Source organism: Eschrichtius robustus, chromosome 19, assembly GCF_028021215.1.
Source record: "Eschrichtius robustus isolate mEscRob2 chromosome 19, mEscRob2.pri, whole genome shotgun sequence".
Lineage (NCBI taxonomy): Eukaryota > Metazoa > Chordata > Mammalia > Artiodactyla > Eschrichtiidae > Eschrichtius > Eschrichtius robustus.
In genome coordinates, this window is record NC_090842.1 from 20,870,963 (window position 1) to 20,888,490 (window position 17,528).

At 48.9% G+C, this 17,528-nt stretch overlaps 1 long non-coding RNA gene and 1 pseudogene across 1 annotated transcript in view; one reads left to right on the top strand and one right to left on the bottom strand.

Moving 5' to 3' along the window:
• LOC137753829 (uncharacterized) overlaps positions 1–17,528 on the top strand; it is a 265,026-nt gene that overhangs the window by 63,310 nt on the left and 184,188 nt on the right. The window lies entirely within an intron of this gene.
• Positions 8,954–9,935, bottom strand: LOC137753593 (tubby-related protein 3 pseudogene; annotated as a pseudogene).

The following is a 17,528-nucleotide window of genomic DNA, read 5'->3' on the forward strand; positions in this document are numbered from 1 at the left end:
TGGGACCCCAGAAGGAGAGACGTTGGGTCCAGCAGGACAAGAGTTGGGAGGGTGAGGAGGGGAAAAGTTGGGCTTCCTAGAGTAGGTATTTCCCAGGCTGTGTCTTGAAGGATCCATAGGACCCGGACAAGCAAAGGATGGTACAGGGAGGAAGGGTGAGCAGGCAGAGGTGACAGCATGGGCAGAGAGTGCCTTACTCTTACAAAGGTTAAGACCAGGGGCTGGCAGCTGCCGTGGTCCTCAACATAGTGTCTGCCCCAAAGTCCTCATTTTATTTATTCCCATTCTTAGAGGTAAACTAATGTTTGAAGACCCGCTTGAACCCAAAGCCTCAGCTGCTCCATCTGTAAAGTTACGGAAGTGAACTTGTTCATTTATGCTATTCTCACGAGTTTGGACCAGCTACATGATTTTGAATTCCAGGAGCTGAGCTCAGCTTTGATGTTTATTATGTGTTTTCTTCCCGAGCATGTGCTCGAGCTGATTTGGCCACTGAAGGTTGGGGTTGGTGGGACTTCTTGGCTTCAGGGGCCAGTTTGGGGGAGAGAAGAATCTTTCTCTATCCCAAGCCACCGCAGCCCCACGTGAGGCATATAAATGCTGATGGAGACGTAATTCACTTCTTGTTGGTCAGTGTTGCTGAGGAAGCCAGGATGTTGCTCTGCCAGGCTTCTCTAAAGAGAGAGGGCTGGGTGGTCTCTCTCTCTAGCCCAGGACAACCGTGCTCACCAAGGAATTGCCCTCCCTTAAAAGACCCAGTCTGTGTATTTGTAAAAATCCCTTTCCAGTCACCACCTTTTCTTTCCTCTTCTTTCTTGTTGTACAACTTTTCTCAAGTAAAGCCCGAGGCTTGAAGTGGGTTAAAGCAGAGCTTTCAAAGCCTCAGTGACTCAGGCTGCAGGAGGTTTTCAGAGACATCCCGGCAGAATCTGGTCTGGCTGACTGCCCAGGGCTTGGTCCTCTCTGAGCCCTGACCTGAGGACTGCAGGGCCCTCACTGGGCTTGGGATCCATCCCCACGCTTGGTGAGTCACTGTCTGAAGCAGGCCTATTAGCGAGAAGTGCCTCTGGTGCCGTGGCCCTGTCCGCCCACGGGGGCCCCCTCCTCAGACCTCCTCTGCATTAGCCTTGGCTGGCTCTCAGGTGGTGAGAGCAGCCGTACCTTGTGCTCTGACACTTGCCTCCTGCCGCAGGTCCCCGGATCACGGAACCCGAGCGCTGTCCTTCTTTTCCAGAGGCATGGGCTGCTCCCCTCTCTCCAGTGCATTTTTCCACTGCGGCCTCTTGTTCTCTATTTAGCTCTGAGCAGTCTTCCGGCGTAGTGCAGACAGACTGCAACCCACCCCATCACATCTCTGTCCTCCTTTCCCGCAGGGCCCAACAGAGTGGCAAATCAGTGACTGAAAGGGCTGATGCATTATGAGTGTCGTAGATTGATCAGTCCCAAGGCTTCACTCCCTCCTTGTGATAGGATTATACACCCACACCCCTTGCCCTAGGACTTTTTTTTTTTTTTTGAATTCCTACTAATTTCTTTTTTTTTTTCACACACACACACTGTATTTTATTTTTACAAGAGATAAATAAACTGACACCAAGCATTGTAAATGGATGACCACAACAAAAGCAACAATGATTGCATTTACCAAACACGAAACGCACTCATACTGTCATAATATTGACATTCAGTCCAGTAATCCTCCACTGTAACAGCTCCTTTACTTTGCAGTGAAAATTGGTTTGTATATTTTTTGCCTCTGAGTCCTTGTGGGATTTTTTTTTTTTTATTATAATTTTTGTGACTTTCTGTTTGCCCTAGGACTTTGTAGTGTCTTTCTACAGAGAAGGTGGAGTATTTATCTCTACTCCATTGGCTCTGGGTGTGGTAATGGGCTGTTAGCCAATAAAATGCTAGTAGATGCACAAAAGCAGAGTCGTACTTGTGTAATTTTGCCCAGACTTGCATTTCTGCCATTTGCTAGGAGAAGGGACTGCCCAGATGAGTTGCTGGTCCTGGAGAGAGATGTGGAGCAGACCCGAGCTCGCCCCACACCCCACAAAGCCAGAAGTAGAGCGTCCCCTGAAATCTACATACCTTAGAGTAATAAATATTTTTGTACCACTGGGGGTTGGGAGTTTTCTGTTATGCACAGCAGCTTTGCAGAAGACCATCTGACTGTCATAAAGGATCAACTTGACGCAGGGGCTGCATCATTTTCTAGTTCTATCAGATCCTATGTACGAACACAGTAGGAAAGCCCGAGTTTTCTGAATGGAGATGGAGGTAGGGAGGATGAACTCTGCTTCATCACTCACTGTGCTTGGTTGATACTCTGCTCCCGGTCTGGGTCTGGTGGAATCTACCGCTGTGTTATAGCCCAGATTCGTGTGTGGAACCTCTCAATTTTTAAATTTTTTTTAAAATTAATTAATTAATTTGTTTATTTTTGGCTGTGTTGGGTCTTCGTTTCTGTGTGAGGGCTTTCTCTAGTTGCGGCAAGCGGGGGCCACTCTTCATCACGGTGCGCGGGCCTCTCACTGTCGCGGCCTCTCTTGTTGCGGAGCACAGGCTCCAGACGCGCAGGCTCAGTAGTTGTGGCTCACGGGCCCAGTTGCTCCGCGGCATGTGGGATCCTCCCAGACCAGGGCTCGAACCCGTGTCCCCTGCATTGGCAGGCGGATTCTCAACCACTGCGCCACCAGGGAAGCCCTCAATTTTTAAGTATTGAATCAAATTCATATACCACTCTGCAGGCAAAACAAAAACGCTTCTGACCAGCCCGTGGATTGCCAATTTACAGCCTCTGGTTCATCCACCCGGAAAGTACCCCTCCTCTGAACCCTTGGCATTGGCTAAAATTCTCATGGAAGGATCCAAGAATGCAGAACAGCAGTCAGCCTAATGGTATAGCCTGTTCTCTGGATGGTGTTCCTTTGGTGCTGCTGAAATAGTTTAGGTCTGCCGGGAGAAGACCACTGGACCGAGAACCCTGAGTTGTGAGTTCGAGTCGGAATCCTGCTAGCTTGACTTGCTGTGGGACATGGAGCGAGTCACTTTCTCTCTGTGGGCCTTAGTCTTCCTATCTGTGTAATGACTTTACCACTTAGAAGCTGAGAAGCTGGGAACGAATTACTTAACCTCTCAAGCGTTAGCATGCTCATCTGGGAAATGGGATCCCAATTCCCACCTGACCGAGTTGAACAAGGACCTAAGGACCGAATCTGGTATTAACAGAGGCTATGAGTGCGCTGCGCAGCACACACAGTCCACTGGCTGTTCGCTGTGGCTCCTGCTGCCGCCGGTTATTAACAAGAACAATAATAAATGAAAAACATGGTCTGGGATTCTCTGCTCCCAGTCTGGGTCCGGTGGAATCTACCGCTGTGTTATAGCCCAGATTTGTGTGTGGAATCTCTCTACTAGGAGCTGGGGCAAAAGTTGGCCCACAGAATTCTGGGCCAGTTACCTTAATTCGAGTGGAAATGCACTCTTCTTATTTCCTCTCTGTCTAGTCCAAGCTCCTGCTACATCCTCTCATTCCCTGCCCAACCCCTTGATGCCCCTTGGTAGGCGTTTCCTTTACTGTCGGTTTCTTTGCTGACAGCCCGTTTGCATCCCTGTCCCTCACACTCGGCCCTCAGCCCTGAGCACCTGCCTTCCACAGATTGGCTCTCCTTGACTGCCTCCCTGCAAGGTGCGCTGCAAGGGTTTTCGTGCTGAGATGCGAGACCCTTCCCATCTGCCAGCCCGCTGCTCATGTGAGTTTCTAAACCCTGTAGCACCCAGGTCTCTTTCCCCAGGCCAGGACCAATAGTAAACAAACGGATCAGAACACTGCCCCAGACACCAGAGAGCCTAGGGGACGTGGTGAAGGTGGTGTAACATTTGATTCAAAGCCATGTCATGGATTAGCAGGTCCTCTCTGGAATCAGGGGACAGAAACTTGCTTCAGACTATCTTGAAAGAAAAAAATAATTGATTCATGTAACTTGGAAGTTCACGGGTTGAGCCCGGGCCTCTCAGACGTTGTCCCCTGTCTCTCCCCACCCCCACCCCAGTGCCTTCTTGGTGCTGCTGGACTGGTGTGCTCCTTGCCTTTAGAGGATGTGACTGGTAGTGGTAGAAACCCAAACGGGAACAGGGCTGCCCTTCACTTCCAAGGAAGGATTGTGATTGGCTTCCCTTGGACCAATCACTGTCGCTGGGGGATGAAGAAGCAAGTTTGGCGGAGCCTGGCTGTAAGCCCTTCACTGCAGCAAGTGTGTGTGAGGTGTACCATCCCAAACATTTGCTCTAGAACCCCAAGCAAGGGGGTGGGGTGTGGCTCTCCAAAGGAGATGAGCTGGGCTGCCCACGAATACTTGGCCTGGCCTGTCCAGGATGTTGTGCAAAAGCCTCAAGTCACTTCTCTTGGTTCTTTGTAGATCTCCCATGACAACTCTGGGTGGGGGAAAGTGCCAGCAGGCTCTCTACTGTAGGAAGGTCTAGTGTACACTGTCAAGGGGAAAGGGGAACTGGTTGGATTCTCTGCACCAGTGACATCTGGGATGCTGCAAGGATTACACGTGGGCTTGCATAAGAGCAGAATTGTCTGACATGCACGTATAGAAAGCAGAGGCTGGGTATTGTATAACATAGTGGGCCCACTTGCATTTAGATGGCAGGAAAAGGGCCCCTGCTCCTACATGGGAGTTGGTCCGCCTGCAGCCCATCCTTGCGTCTGGTCTGGCTCCCCACCCCATCACCTCCCTGACTCCTCTAGTTTGGGCCTCCTCTGTGCCCATCTGGACCCAGTTCTTCTCTTTGCCCTCCCGCTCCTGCCAGCTCCCTCCTTTCCACGTCCCATGGAGCTGCGGGTGCAGGTCTTACTGCGTTCCCTGCCTGCAAACCTCTGCCCGTTCTTATTACCCAACAGAATAAAGTCTCAGCACCTTTGTTATACACGATCCTTCCTAAGCTCACTTTTGTCCTCTGCTCCAGACTGAAAAAGCACAGGTGGGAGTCCAGTTGGCCTAGATTTGAGTCTTGTTGCTGCCTTCTAATACCCAAGTAATTTTGGACTTGACATTCACTCTCTCTGGGGCTCAGACTCCTGTAAAATGGAGTTGAAATCCTTCTCTTCCTCTCTTTCCTTCCCGCCTCTGCCTCCCACCAGCTCTCTCTCTCTTTTGCCCACTCTCTCTCCCCCACCTTCCTCTCTCTGTCCCTCCATCTCTCTCCCTTCTTCCCATTCCTGCTTTCTGTCACTTTCTCCCTCCCCTGCACACACACCTTGCAGTGAGCCGTGAGGACTGAGTGATGTCTTGTGCAGATAGAGCACCCAGAGCAGAGCCTGTCCTTGGTGCCTGCCTGTTGCCTCATGTTCTCCACTGCATGTACCCTTGTTGTATAATAAGGAATTTGTCTGGACTTTATCCTGGGTTGCTGGCATAGAGCTTCTGAAACGAATTTCTCAAGTGGTGGGAGTACCTTTGTAATTCATGAGCCCCTTAAATTAAACCTAAGTTATGCTAATGAGATGAGTTGACTCAGTATGCAGATGGGTCCCCAGAAAGACCACCTGCATGATTAGAGGGTTGGAGCTTTGAACCAGCCTGCCCTCCGAGCTGTGGGGAGGGGCTGGAGACTGAGTTAGTAATCATCTCTCTGTAACGAAACCCCAATAAAAATGCTGGACACTGAAGCTCGGTGGAGCTTCCCGGTTGCTGAGCCCGTCCATGTGCCTGGAGGGGGACAATCCTGACTCGCACAGGGAGAGGACGTGGGGGCTCAGCATCTGGGTCCTTCCCATCCCAGACCTGTCTGGTGTGTTTCATTATTAGGCTGGTCCTGATCTGTATCTTTTATAATAAAACTCTAATAATGAGTAGAGCACTTTCCTGAGTTCTGTGAGCTGTTGTAGTGAATTATCAAAGGGGGACATAGGAACATCCCCCCCAATTTGAAACCAGTTGGGCAGAAGCATGGGTGGCCTGGGACCCCACTTGTAGTTGGTGTCTGAAGTGAGAGCAAGTCTTGTCAGGACGCCTGCTTAACTTGTGGCGTCTGCACTAACTGGGTGGGTAGTGCCAGCATCCAATTGCAGTTCACTGGTTGACGTTGAAACAGAGCAACCTTCTACCAGGCTGTACTTCTCTGTGGGCTCTTCTCCTGTGACATCTCTTTCTGTCTGGATTGTTCTTCTGTTTCTCACTGGATCAGAAGCTCCTATTCACCCTGCAAAACTCACACGAGATGCCCAGCTCTCAGAGGCTTTCTCCCTCAACTTGTGGGAATGGAAAATCCCAAATACGTGCAATTAGAGAAAATAATACAACCAACACACGCACTTATCGCCAGCTTCAACAGGCACCCGCTTCCTGCTCTCCTTGCTTCCTCTCTTCCATCCTTACCCCTCAACATTCAGAGGCTCTTCACGGTCTCTGCAGAGAGGTCCAAGGTGCCTGCTGAGGTCAAGGAACTGAAGACTTGTCCGAGGCCATCCTCCAGGGAGCACAGCAGACCTGGGATGTAGCTGCCTTGCATCAGTGACTTGTATGCAGAGGGAAATGAAACACACTTACATAAAAGCTGGATTGGCACGACAAGCAAATTTACAGAGAACTGCGTGTCATTTGAAATAATAAGACCAACCTTGTTTGGAAGGCAGCAGATGGGAAAGAGCACACGTCTTCTCAACCAGCGTTTGGGTTTATCTGAGAGCCCCATGTTAATTCAGTTCACCAAATATTTTTCCAGGAGCAGTGGTGTGGGCTGGATGGTAGCTAGGACCCGGTCATGCGTGGGGGAGCGAGGGTGGGGTGGGGAGGAAGGTGGTGCTGGGACTTTCCGACATGTCCTCTCTTCTTTAAAGATTTTTACCCCACCCTTTCTCCTCTCCTCCCTCCCCCATTCCTCCCTTTCTAAACTGCCTGCGGAGCTCTGGCATTGTGCAGAAGGCTGGGCTTGTGGTGGTGGTGATGATGGTAACTATCACAAGAATACATATAATAACGGGCAGTTACATAGGGCTTATCATGTAGCAGGCACAGTTGCCAGGGTTTTACACGCATTCCTTCAGTGAATTCTTACACCAACCCATCAGCTGATGGTCAGTTATCATCTGTTTAACAGATGGTGAAACTGAAAAACAGAGAAGTTAAATCACTTGTCCAAAGTCACACAGCTCCTAGACATGCAGAAAGGAATAAGACACACGGCTGCCAGCTTGTGTGGGCTCCCACAAGGATAGTTTTTGAGCATCAGATAGAATAATACAGTATTTATGAGTTCATGGTTGATAGTAGTCCAGGAGAGATGGGGGTGGGGGTTGGCAGAGAGAGGAGAAGAGAGAAACACTTTACAGCAGAATGCCAGCAATCAACGTAGAAGGAATGAGAAAGTTACCAATTTGCGACCTCCAGTGCAAGGCCCCCAAGGGATGCTGAGACCGTTGGGTGAAAGGCATTGGGGAGCAGGATATTAATATGATTCCAGAGAATCAGCCCACAGATTAACTACAAATTACAGTGGGAAAGATGGGCCTTTATGGTGAAGATAGTAGTCACCACCTTAACTGATGTTCAAACCTAGTGTCTCTAAGAGAGGGAAGTCCTGACGTTACGGGCCTCCTGATGTGATACAGTGAGAAGTCAATGACATCATCTACATAATATTCTTGCCAGAAATGTTTACTCTGAATCGAATCATGAGGAAGCAAGTAGAAAAATGCACAATGTGGGGCTTTCTACAAGGCTACTGGCCTGGACCTTTCAGACAAAAAAGAAAGCCATTGCCTGTGAGAAACAAACAAAAAGGCTATAGTTGTGTGTGTATGTGTGTGTGTATGTATGTATGTATGTGGTTGCGAGTATTTGTGTATATATGCATGTGTGTGGATGTGTACACATGTATGTGTGAGGGTGTGTTTATGTGTGGCTGTGTATATGTGTACATGTATGTGTGTATACATGTGTATACAGGTATGTATAGATGTATGTGTGTGGGTGTGTATATATATACATCCGTGTGTGTATGTGGTGTGTATGGATGTGTTGTATGTCTCTGCCTTTTTTTTTTTTTTCATACTTAAAATATTTAATTGATCCTGAAGCTAAGAGAAAACATCTATACATTATAAGGTGTTAAGTCAAATGATTCTCAGTCACTTAGATAAAATCTCATGGGAATCAAGTGATGAGATTAATTCCAACTGATGGAAAGTTGGACTTCGGGATCAAAGTAACAACTGAGTCAGGTTAACTCCTTCTTACTTCTTTGACTCCACAACTTCGCATGCCCACTACGCGCCAGGTCCGTGTTCACGTGGAGACAGCAGTGAATGGGACTTTACGAGCTGGTAGAGAAGGATGGTGCTGAAGAAGCAGTCTGGGGCAGTAGAGGAAGCGTGGGGAACCGAGGGGAGCATCAAGCACATCTAGTGTCGGGAGAGACCCCTCTGCTGACCCTGGTGGACGGGCAGAGGCAAGGAGGGGAAGGGCAGGCTCTCAGGTGGGGCACAGGCGCGAGAGGAGCATCTAGAATGACGGGAGCGCACACGGAGCGTGCCAGCCGGGGAGCCGGGAGGGAAAGGTGCAGTGTCCAGGCTTGATTCTGGGCTCAAGGGGCAGCCTGAGAGGATGTGGAGCAGGAGAAGGGCAGCATCCGCTGGAGCTGGACCGCTCAGCAGCGGCTGTGCAGGATGAACCAGGTCGAGAGGGCGAAAAGCAGAGACCGGCTTCCAATTTACTGTACCTGCGAGCCAATGGGTATGGGGTAAGGAAGGCCTGCGTTAACACGGCGGCATTGGGAAGAGAAGAGGAGGTGAGTGAGGGCCGGCTGAAACAGCAAATCCAGCTAAACTTGGCAATTCATAAATAACTTGAGTATACAGAAACAAGCTTGGTGGGGGCACTGCAAGCCCAGGGCTGGGACGCCAGGAGGCTGAAGAAACGGGGGGCGGCACTCACGTAGCAGACGGCGGCCAGCTCCTGCCGCATGCAGGCCTTTTCTACCAAACCCTGGGCCTTGGCCGGGCTGACGCCATGGTCCTAAACTGTAAACTTGGTCCCCATCAGGTTGGACCTGAGTTTGCCAATATAACTTTCCCTTTCACGAGATAAATCTGTTGTATCAGTGGAGATAAGGTAGTAGGATGTTTTGCTCTTTTTCCGCTTTCTACCTTCCGATTTTCGTCCTTTTCCAAGTGCATATAGTAGGTGGGGAAAAGCCCCCGATCCATTCCTTTTTTATCCCGAGTTATCCGACACTTCGCTGTGACACCTCGAGGGGCAGGACTGTATGCGAAGCCCTCTAAATTCTCTGTTTCTCCCAGCTGGTTATCAGTGTCCTGGGCTGCAGTTCCAGAAGCTCCTGTATCTGTGGTTGGCTTCTGGCTGGATGCAGAACTGGGTCTCTCTGCCTCTGAATATGACGAATGAGATCTTAGTTTTTTCCCTTCTCCTTCCTCCCCATCACTCTCCTCCTCATCAAAGTTCAAACTCCCTGAGATACCATGTTTCTGGAGAATCTCCTGAAGATCTGGCTTGGAAGCAGGGTCCCAAGTGCTATCTCCATCAGCACTTCCTTCAGTATCCTCCTCTGTGGCAGAAGATCCTACTGAGAGAACGTGAAGTCTGGTTTCCACGTCTTGAGCATCTGGCTTCAGGAAGGCAGCGGGACCATCACTGCCATGCAGGATGACACCGCTGGGCGGGGCGTGAGGTTCCACCGGCGGAGCGTGCCCCTCGCTTCCCCTCGGCTTTGACCCACGTGGCCGGGCTTCCGGGTTCGGCTGCGCCACGAGTGGCTCCGGGCGCTTCTTCCTCTGCTTCTTCTCCAGCAGCGCTCTCTGATTATCCAGTTTCAGCTGCCGGAGCTTCATGCTCTCATCCTCAAAGGCACTGTCCCCGCGGCGCCCCGGGCGGCAGCGCGACGCCTCCATCCCGCCGCCCCGAGAGCAGCGACCTTGTCCACACCCGCGCTGGGGGCCAGCCTGGCCTGGCCTGGTCAGTGGCTTTTAAACTTCAGCATGCATGCAAACTACCTGGCGATCTTGTTAAAAGGCAGATGGTGATTCAGAAGGTGGGGGGGTTGGGCCTGAGCCTCTGCGTTTCTAACAGTACCTGAGGTGATGCGATGCTGTTGGTCTGATATCTGCAGTTTGAAGTAATGGGAGTCTAGATTAAACGAGGTCAGAGAGCATCCCCACCTAACACGACGCGTGAACCTTTGTTGGTTTTAGACTCAAAGAAACAAAACTGTTTACAAAGGACACTCTAGCTTCCCCAAAGGAACAATTGGGGAAATTTGAATACGTGTTACATATTAGATAAAATTATAAACTGATTGTTAATTTTTCTTATATGATTGTATAGGAGAATGTCCTTATTCTTAGGAGATATAGGCTGAAATACTTTCAAATGGTTTACACACTACACACACTTGCACACACACACACATATAAAGAAAATGTGTAAAATAATCATTAGTGATCAAATGAAGGGAGTTCATTGTCCTTTTCTTTAATTTTTCTGTAGGATTGAACATTTTCAAAAAAAAAGAGACTTGGGGAAAATGAGGCTGGAAATAAGAAATGACCCTGTGGGTTGCTGTGAGGTCGGAGCAAGTGTGTCTTGAGCTCAGATGGTGAACCTGGGGGCGGGTGGTGCTCAGAATGCAGCTCCTTCCTCCCCACTTTATCTCGCAAGCTAAGGGGGGCCCATGAAGGACTCCAGAAATTCCTGGTGCCGAGCCTTTTGGGGACCCCCTATTACGTAAATGGGTTTGCTTCTCAGCTCCCTGCAGGCTTAGGCGTCCGTCGCCTGGGGTCTAAGTCTGTTACTTCTTCACTTATTTTCTTGCTTCCAGTGTTCCGTCACTTTTGTCTCCTTGCTCATTTTCTTCATGTTTGTTGGTTTATTTTGTTTTAGTTTTTAATTAAAAAGACCTTTATTTTTAGAGCAGTTTTAGGTTCATAACAAACTAGGAGGAAAGCACAGAGCTTCACCCTCACCCCCGTCCACAGCTGCCTCCATCATCAGTACCCCCCACCTGTTACAACTGATGAATCTGCATCGGGAAATCATCACCTTAAGTCCATAGTTTATATCAGGATACATTCTTGGTGTTGTGCTTTTATTTTACTCTCAAAATCCTTTCAGTGGGATTTTGGAAGGGAGAAAAAGTAAATATTGGTGTAAAACTCACCTTCTTTCCCAGAAATCGCCTCCTTTTTTCCATGAAAGTTTTCTTCTCTCTCCCTGGCCCTGTTGTAGCCTCACTTGTGCAGGAAAGTCTTGCCTTTGCCGGGCATTTGGAGGCTCAGGGAGGCTGTAGGCAGTACCTGGGCTCCCTCTGGATCCCAGGAACGGGGCAAGGGCTGCCCCAAGTGCAGAGTGAGGGCACCCCTCCCACATTCTGTGCTCACAGTGCAGCCTCCTCCCTCCGGCTTGGGCCCTGGTTCCCTTGTCCCACTGGTATGGATTGGACATTTGTGAGTTACGTTTCTGTGTTGAAATTAATTGGCATGTGCCCAGAGGGGAAAACAAAACACCAGTGAGGAGTGCAAGCTCCGTGGCTGGCTCCCACTTTGGCAGGGACACACCAGTTTTTTCTGTGGACGCTGCAAAGTCTTTCCTCCTTTGAAGTGGGCTTTCTGCTCCATGAAATATTTAATGAAGACGTGTTGCAGATAAGGCTTGAGACACCTCTGAATCTATTGGCTTCGCTTCTAAAGCGTGCTGCCCCCGGTTCTGTAACAAAGAGCCAGATGTGCTGGGAGCACCGGCTGGTGCTTTGGAGGCCCCGGCGAGGCGGGTTCTCTCCTCTCGGTCAGGTCGGCGCTGACGTTTCCAGAACCCACCGCCCAGCGCTGCGTTGACCCGGCTCTCAGGCATCCACGTCATCTCTGCAGAAGCGGCCTCCAGCCTCATGATCTCTAGGATGAAACATTCCTTCCTGCTGTCTGCCCTCGATTTGCCCCATATTGGACTCGAGAGCCTTTGTTCTTTCACCCTTAGTGGGCAGAACAGAGACGTTCCCTGTCTTTGTGATCCTTCTGTTTACAGTTTTACCCAATCCCATGTAAGTGCTTCTCACTCAGCTGGTTCTGAAATACATAAAGCCTCCCCTCCCTTTTGTCCTGTAAGCCACTTCATGTTGTTCCTCAACTACTTCCTCTTCAAAGGGGCGTGATTCCCTATCTCCTCAAGCCCCTTCCCCATCCAGCCTTGTAGCTCACATAAAGAACCCGCTTTCTCAAACAGAAATTCAGCCACCTCACTTCCTAGCCTACAACCAGTCCTTCACTGGTTCTACCACGATGATTAGACTAAATTTTACCTTCACTCTTGCTAGGTGTTCAGGAAACACTGGTTCACTGTGTGAATCCATGTCACGTCCACTGCCTGCCTCTTGGGGCTTGAAGCCCATGACTCCCTGACTCAGACTGCACATTTGAAAATGCCGTTTTTTTGTTTTTTTTTTTAAATATTTATTTATTTATTTATTTTTGGCTGCGTTGGGTTGCTGCGTGCAGTTTTTGCTGCGTGCAGTTTTTTTCTAGTTGCTGTGAGCAGGGGCTACTCTTCCTTGCGGTGCACAGGCTTCTCACTGCGGTGGCTTCTCTTGTTGCAGAGTGTGGGCTCTAGGCACACGGGCTCAGTAGTTGTGGCACGCGGGCTCAGTAGTTGTGGTTCACGGGCTCTAGAGCGCAGGCTCAGTAGTTGTGGCACACAGGCTTAGTTACTCCAAGGCATGTGGGATCTTCCCGGACCAGGGCTTGAACCCGCGTCCCCTGCATTGGCAGGCAGTTTCTTAACCACTGCGCCACCAGGGAAGTCCTGAAAATGCTGGTTTTATTCCCCACTTTCTCACACTGTTTCACCCCTCTGTTCACTCATCCGGTACGGACTGGGTGTCTGCTGTGTGCCAAGTGCTTTCCTAGATCAGTGCTATCCAATCGAAAGACAATGTGAGCCACATATGTAATTTAGATGTTCTGGTAGCTACATTAAAAGAGGTAAAAAGAAAAAGATGAAGTTAATTTTGTTAATTTATTTTATTTAACCTCCTATGTCTAAAATATTATCAATTTTAATGTGTAATCAATACAAAAATATTAATAACGATGTTTTAATTCTTTTTATCATACTAAGTCTTTGAAATCTGGTGTATATGTTACACATACAGCGCATTTCAATTAGGACCGGTCACATTTCCAGTGTTCAGTGTGGCTTGTGGCTACCGTATTAGCGCGGCTCTGGGTGATAAGATACAGCTGAGTACAGGGCATCAGAATCCCCACCTTCAGTGTGAAATAGATACCTAATAAGAACCTGCTGTCTAAAAAATAAAATAATTAAATTAGAAAAACAAAGAATCCCCACCTTTATGGAGTTTACATTCAAGTTAAAGAGATAATAAACAAGAAAACAGCATGGACTGTAGTTTCAGGCGGGCGTGCTTTCTCTGTCACTCGTCCATCTCTCGCTAAGCCAGCAGCCCCTTGAGTGCTGCCTCTCTCTGAGGTAGTGGTTAAGACCATGGGATAAAGCAGCGGTCCCCAACTTTTTTGGCACCAGGGACCGGTTTCGTGGAAGACAGTTTTTCCACGGGTGCGGGGGGTGGGGGAGGGTTCAGGCTGTAATGCCAGCGATGGCGAGCGGCAGATGAAGCTTTGTGCGCTCGCCTGCCGCTCACCACCTGCTGTGTGGCCCAGTTCCTAACAGGCCGTGGACCTGTGCCGGTCTGAGGCCTGGGGGTTGGGGACCCCTGGGATAAAGGATTGAATCTCGTGTGCCCCTTGTTCTCTGTGATAGGCAGAATAATAACCCCCAGTGATGTCCGCATCCTAATCTCTGGGACCTGTGGATATGTCACCTTAAGTGACAAAAGAAGCTTTGCAGATGTGGTTAAGGTTAAGGAGCTTGGGATGGGGAAGGTGATCCTGAATTATCCAGGGGAGCCGATCTCATCACAGGAGTACTTCAAAGCAAAGTACTTCTGGCTGCAGAGAACCCGAGAGATGACATCATGAGAAGGATGCCGTCTCTGGTGCTAGCTTTTGTGATGGAGGAAGGTGGTCATGAGCCAAGGACTGCAGTGGCCTCTAGAAGCTGGCAAAGGCAAGGAAACAGGTTTTCCCTTAGAGCTGCCAGAAAGGAATGCAGCCTGCTGGCACCTTCATGTTAGCCTGTTGAGACCCACGTTGGACTTCTGACCTAGAGAATTGTGGAATTATAAATGTGTGATGTTTTAAGCCACTAAATTTGGGACAATTCGTTAGGGCAGTGACAGAAAACTAACACACTGGCTTTCAGATTAAGTGATGAATAATTCACCGTTCTGAGATTCAGGAATTAGTTATATCTACCTCGTGGGAGTTTTCAGTGGATGAAAATGAGCTAACGGCTATAAAGCACTCAGTACAGTGTCTAGGCCATCGTAAATGCGCCCTTCCTGTCAGCTAACACTACATGGATTGCTGCAGCTTCTCAGTGGGGCTGGCCTGGAGCAGGGACTCTGTCTGTGCTGGTTGAATGAACACTGAGTGACTGGCCTTCTATCACTGTCTTCCAAGACACAGTTGTCGGCTTCTTAGAGATTGTCTGCGCCATGATTTTGCAGAGTGTGGAACCCGAGGGGATTTGCATGGCACACAGTCGAACGTGTTTCATTTGAGTCGTTATGCATTTTAATATGTATTGGAAAAATACGGCTGGCACATCGAATCCGTTATTCACAGATAAAGGACAGCAAAGTGAACCCGTTTTTAAAAAAGTGTTGTGTGAACATTGGCTCCCATGGTGAGGGCAGTAGGTGAGTGGCTGAAAGCCTGATCTAGTCAGCTGTCTCATTCTAGAGATGGTGAGACGGAGGCTGAGGGAAGGGGGGTGGCGTGTGGGCTGCGTTGTGGCTGTGAAGCGGCCTCATCTCTCCACTCCCTGCTCCTGCTCATATCCTGCGCTGTTTTGAGTTGGGACCAGCCCTTTAAATTCCTTAGAAGCCAGTAGTCACTCTTCAGGCATGGAAAGGTTTTCAAGTGAATCTCCCTCATGTTATGGAATTAAGGGACATCCTTGGCTCAGTCTGACCCCCCCTTTACTTATCCCATCTCCAGCCAAGGACTAGGAAATGTACACACAGGACCTTCATATTAGTCCAAACTCTTTTTGGTTGTTCCAGGCTAAACTATGACTAGAGCCAGCTTGGGCAGAGGGATATTTATTGGCTCATGGGCAAGGTAAGGTTGAACAAGCAAACCACAGGAAGAATGAAGATGCAGCTGGGCTTTGGGCACTTCCCACGGCAGGGGCTCTGCCATCTCTCTGTTCCTCTTTCGTTTCCACTTTCCCCTGTGAATGTCTGCCCGCTGCTCCTGGCCTTCATGTCTCAGCCTCACTTCTGCCGCTGCCAGATATCAGAGAGGGTCTGGCTTTGTTTTCTGGTTCCAATGTGAAGAATCCCAGAGACAAAGTCTATGATTGGTTGGGCTTGGGTTGAACGTCCAATCCTTGACCAATCAGATTGATTGGGCTTGAGTTCAGTGTCCAACCCTGGACCAATCAGATTGGTTGAACTTAGGTTGAATGTCTAACCCAGGACCAATCAACTGTGTTCCGTGGAGATGTTGAGGGGGCAAGGCCAAGGAAGAACATGGCTGCTTTCTCTCAAGCCACAGGATGCTGTTCTGCAAAGGTGGTGGTGTGATGTAGTGGTCAGACCTAGCCAGAGGCAACCTCTGGTCCAGCTTATGGACCTGCAAAGCTTGCTTGCATAGCTCAAACCTCTGCTTCTGCACTTACTAGTCTTTTTACCTCAGGAATATTTCCAATTTCTCTAAGCCTCAGTTCCCACATCTATAAAAGTGGAAATTTTGATACTTACTTTGTAAGATGTTATGAGGGTTGTGGGAAATAACAGGCGAAAATATCTAGTACACAGTAGGGGATCAAGAAATTTTTGCTTCCTTCTTTCCCAAGTGGCCAATTTTTCTTCTGGATTTTTGCTTAGGAAGCAGGTTTCTCAGCTCATGATTGAATCCCTTATTATTTCCTCCTGTTGATTGGAAAGAAGCAAAACTAGTTCCCTCCTATAATTTCTTCTTCTAATACTGGTTTTAAAACATACTGGGTTAATGATAATTGGAGAACACCTAGGACATCAAAAAAAAATATATGTAGGTCACATTAACAGTGACTGCTGGAGTTCCTGAAATAAACATGATGGGAACTGTCTAGGGAAATGGAAATGAACATTATGCAAAATGCTAAAACGAATGGGGAGGAGATGGGGAAAGGAGGAATCTGCATCTGCTGGGAAAGTGCCTCAGGAGGTCGGCATCTGACCATGGGTCACAAGCTCATACATGGCCCAGAGTGGACTTCTACCTTCAAAAGGGTCTCAGGTCTGCTCTCCAGCAGGGTGTCTGGGTGATGGCCTTTGACACGTCACAGACTTCTGAGGACTGGCCCAGGGGGATGATAAGGATATAAAGAAAGCCATCTCTCCAGGAGATGAGGAGAGCCTCATCTCTGGGTCATATAGGCCCTCTACCTGCTGGAGAAACCAATCAGATCTTGTATTTAGAGTAGGCTTGGAAAAAGGTAAAGGATTATGGCTTTGGGGTGGTAAGGCAGAGGAGAGGTCGTGAAGGAGCAGGGCAGGAAGGGAAGCACTAAAGCGAGACCCCACGCCTTCACCCAGCCGCCCATTCCTTTGTCCCTCCATCTGTCAGCCATCCATCATCTGTCCACTTGTCCATCTGCCTTGCTACATACATAATTCACTACTTCTTCTGTTGGTCTAAGGTGGGGACAAGGTTAATGAGTCAATGCTGGAGAAATGGAAATGAGTTAGACAAGGCCTTTCCTACTTCACCAAGTTCACGATCATGTATTTTGCACAATGCACGGTGAGGAAAGGACTGTACGTATAGAAATAAGAAAATAAGGGAGAATATTTAGAATACAGAGTACATACTAGAAAACCTGATCCATCAACTCAATTACCCTTGCTGGTTTTTCTTCTCCTTGAGATTTGTTCTACGAAGAGCATCCTCATTCCTCTGAGGAAATTTGCCAGATCAGCTTGAATTGGGGTGTTCAGAACAATTATTCTCCTTGAAGTACTGCTTCCCTACTTCCTTACCCTTCAGAAGCTATTGCATCCTGACCTGCTAGAAAAGGCTAAGGCCAAGGCCCAGCCAGGCTGTTTCTGACTCAGTGTTTGTGAGAGTTGATGTGGGTGCGTGGAAAGAACGCCTGCCTGGGAGTTTGGAGCCTGGGCATCTAGTCTCTTCGATCAAGTCCCTTTCCTGGCCGGGCTGTATAATCCTCAGTTTTGCCCAGCTCTGACATTCCAAGGCCCTCAGGTTCTTCCACCTGGCATCTCTGCGTGCCTTGGCCTGGGTGTTGATACTGATGGGACATCAGTATCCTTCCTGCTCCCTCCAGGAGAGGGAATTTCGCAGGGCAGACGAGTCGGCAAATGTTTGAATGAGTTACTTTATGCCATTTCCTTAAAAAAAAAAAGTCCCTTTGTTGTCC